The sequence below is a fragment of the Galeopterus variegatus genome, unplaced genomic scaffold (assembly GCF_000696425.1).
Source record: "Galeopterus variegatus unplaced genomic scaffold, G_variegatus-3.0.2 Scaffold5037, whole genome shotgun sequence".
Classification (NCBI taxonomy): domain Eukaryota; kingdom Metazoa; phylum Chordata; class Mammalia; order Dermoptera; family Cynocephalidae; genus Galeopterus; species Galeopterus variegatus.
This window is the reverse complement of record NW_007731148.1, coordinates 73,747-77,731: the sequence shown is the minus strand read 5'-3', so window position 1 is coordinate 77,731 and position 3,985 is coordinate 73,747. Positions and strand designations below refer to the sequence as shown.

At 39.5% G+C, this 3,985-nt stretch overlaps 1 pseudogene; it reads right to left on the bottom strand.

The window, feature by feature from the left end:
• Positions 1–265: 265 nt before the first annotated feature.
• LOC103604212 lies at positions 266–1,029 on the bottom strand (annotated as a pseudogene).
• Between the last annotated feature and the right edge of the window lie 2,956 nt (positions 1,030–3,985).

Sequence of the window (3,985 nt, the reverse complement as noted above, 5' to 3'; positions counted from 1 at the left end):
TTTTTTTTTTTTGTCTTTTTCGTGACCAGTAAGGGGATCACAACCCTTGGCTTGGTGTCGCGCGCACCGGCCATTCCTATATAGGATCCAAACCCGCGGTGGGAGCATCACTGCGCTCCCAGCGCCGCACCCTCCCGAGTGCGCCGCGGGGTCGGCCCAGTACACTAAATTCTAAAGGTAGCTATGCTGCAAAATAGTTTAAAATTCAAAAAGTGTACGGTATTCATTAATGGTTGAAATCCCAGTCCTAGACCAAGCTCCTGGCTCACAGCATCAGTGTAGGTGGCTTTACAGTCTGAGTGTATCCCAAACCTGTCAGGCTGGCGTTGTTCACTTTGGCTGAGAAGCAGGCATCTGGCTCAATCTGATTGGCTCCTGTTCTGAAGAAAGTGTTACTATTTGCTGCTCTCGAGCTGAGACACTGTCTTTGTCAGGACAGTGTCCTACTTCTCGTTCACCTTCTGGTAAATGGAGCCGCCAAACTCATTCCACCGATCCATCATTCACATTAATATAAAGCTGGAATTCATCAGTCTTGTAGCCAATCACAAAGTTATTCTGGGGCATTTGGGACTTTGTAATTTCAAAATTCATGTGGTGTCCAGCCAGCCAGCCCTCGTAACTCAGCATAAGAGCACCCTGTACATAATCTATGCTGCAGCCCAGGTTGATATGCTTCCATTTGAACTTTGTCTTGATTTTAGCATTTCCCCCCTGTGTTAGGAAGTTTGAATCACAGGTCACCTTCAGTCTGCATGTGAACTCATCTTCCTCAGTAATCTCCATGCCTTGTGTGTTATCAGTGTGCCACTTCTGCATAAACATCAAACCATATCTGGGCTATCTGTACTTGGTTTCCAGATCACCTGTCACTTTGGTGGCCTCAGTGTTGGCTGAGTCTGAGCTTGTAATATATGGTCCATTTTCAGATATTGTTTTCAAATCAAGTTGTATTAAGAAAAATCCATAGCCTTTGGTGAAGACATTCTTGGCAGGTTTGTCAAGATCAGCATGCCTGTGTATAGCCATCTTCTGCTCAGACACAGTGGCAGCAGCCTCATTGGGGTTAGAGGTTGAATTTTCTTATGCTGCTCTGCAAGTTACACATTCTGTTCATGTCTGGTGGTAATGAACTAAGATGAATAACTATATTCATTTACATACACTTCTTCAAATTAACTCCCTCAGCCACCTTTCAATCATGTTATCAAACTGAAGTTTAAGTAATAGAATTTTATCTACTTGCTTCATTTTTTCTATTTATTTTGTCATTATTTAAAAAACCAAATTTAACTATATTCTTATATACTCAAACTCACTTTCTGTATCTTGTAGCATATTCCTGCATGTATGTTTCTTCTTACCAATCACTTCTTCTAAAAGTGTTTTTAGTGGTGTGTGTATGTGTGTGTGTGAAAATTATACCAGAAAATATCTTTATGCACCCTTACAGTTTAATTAAAGTCTAATAGATATGAAATTATAGGTTTGACTTTTTTACTTGAACACTTTGAAAATATTATTTGACTTATTGCATTTAATGTTATTGTTAAGAAGTCTTATCTGATTCCTGTGACTTATAGATAGTACTTTATTCTCTTGAATATTTCAGAATTTTCCCTTAGTCTTTGATATTCCTAAATTTTACCTCAATATTTAGATATTTTCTGTCTATGCAGCTTAGCATATTATAACACTTTCAATGTGCAATCTTTTATCTTTTTCTGATTTTGTAAAATTCTTGGTCTTTGTTTTTTCACATTTTTCTTCTTATTTTATGTGTAGTAAATACATCATACAGACACTTTATTGCTATCATCCATTTTCTTAACTTCCCTTTTATAGTTTCCATCTCTTTACCACTTCTTGATATTTTTAGGAGAGTTCTTCCTGATCTCCCAGTTCACTACCTTTTTCTTTAATATTATTCTATATGTTAATCAATTCACCAGTCAGTTATTTATTCTGATGATTATAATTTTTCATATTTACTTCTCTAGTTGGCTATTCCTTAACTTGTCACAATTTGGTGTGTCTAATGAGTATTGAGGACTAGTCTCAGGTGGAAAACTTCTAGAGCTCTAAATGGTACCTCTTAGTCAGATAGTCTCCATCTGAAACCAGAGAGGTCACTGGCAATTCAACCATTGGGCCAGACCTTGGATTAGTAAAATGCTATGATATCCCCCAGATTCTGGCAAGCCAGAAACATGTAGATACTTGAGTCTTAATAGATAAGGGTGAGTTTGGGATTTTGGGGCAGGGGGAGGTGGACATTGCTGAGCAGAGATACATCGAGTTACCTATGTCCTTGTGTACATTTTGATATGTTCCCCGGAAGAGATTTATCCGAGTTAATATTAATAAAGAGAGTGTGTAGTATCCTTTAGGGATGATTGGGTATAAATAATCACTGAGTAGTTCATCGCTGCTAAGGTGGTGCTAAGTGCTGCTATAAAGTTCTTTTTGAATCTCCTGAACCAGTGGCTTATGAACGATTGGCCAGGAGGGATACATTGGGAAGTTGTCCTGGTCAACTGCTTTCATGCCTCTTGGTTCATGTATTCCTATTTTTAAGTTGACATTTAGTATTTTTTTATCCTAAATTTATATACTTGCAAAGATGTAATTTTGTACACAGTAAATACTGATATTTGCAATGAGCTATTGTAACATTTTTATAAGTGTATAGAATAAAATCTAAACACTCTAGGGATTTGATGCTTACTATATACTTTTAAAAGTATGTGAAAAAACTTTCTTTTGCCAGTGAAATTTTGCAGTGTTTCTTGTTCCTTTTTCTCTGTGAATGCATTTTCATTCGCTTTTTTCATTCAAAATTTTAAGTGCAATGCAGTCTTCTGAAATCTTTTATTTATTTATTTATTGAATCATAATTGATTATACGTATTTTGGGGGTTCAATGTTGACATGCATTGATAAAATCAATATTACTAGTATGTATATTGTTACAAATTGTAGTTATTCTTTATGCCCCTTGTCCAATCTTTCCCTATCCCTCTCTCCCTCCCCCCTCCCACCACTGATAACCCTAGATTTCTTCTCTCTCTCTGAAAGAGTAATGGTTANCGCAACCCTTGGTGTTGCGCCCGCACCGCGCTCAGCCAGTGAGCAGGAACCGGTCTCCACATGGGATCCAAACCCGAACCCTCAGCGGGAGCGTCACCGGGCTCCCAAGCGGCACACTCTCCAGTGCGCCACTGGGCCGGCCCAAGTCCTGAATTATTGACCACACCACACGTACTCTTTCTACTCTGAAATGGCACAAAAGAAATAGCCACCACACCCTGAAAACTACTTTTGGTGTAAAAAAAAAAAAAATGCAATAGACTGTAATAGAAACAGGCCATAAGATTTGTCTATAAAGGTCCCTTTCTGAAGAGCTGGTACATACCATCAAGCAATGAGCCTCTCCTCAATTAGGGTAGGAAATCAAGGTTCAATTCTCAGGAGTCACAATTTCATTCACTTATTCAATATAGCTTTATGAAGTGCCTACACATTATCAGCTTCCCCTTGCAGCCATTTCTAGATAAAGAAAGAAACCTGACATCTCTGGAGGGGCCACCAATTTCCCCCAAATCTACAGCTGAATGGACTTTTTTTGGATTTGAGTTTCTTTTGTAAATCTGAAAGGGTAACACCTTAAAACTGAATCATCTTTGGGGCCGGCCCGGTGGCGCACTGCTATAGTGCGCTGCTTGGGAAGCGCGGCGGCGCTCCCGCCGAGGGTTCGGATCCCACATACAGACCGGTTCCCGCTCACTGGCTGAGTGAGGCACGGGAGCAACACCGAGGGTTGTGATCCCGTTGCTGGTCCCGGTCCGGTACGGGGGCGACACTGAGGGTTGCGATCCGTTGCCGGACACGGAAAAAGACAAAAAAAAAAAGAATTTAGTGTACTTATTAATGTACCTTTTAATGTAGGATACAATTATTGTTAAATATGTTAGACCACAAGTTT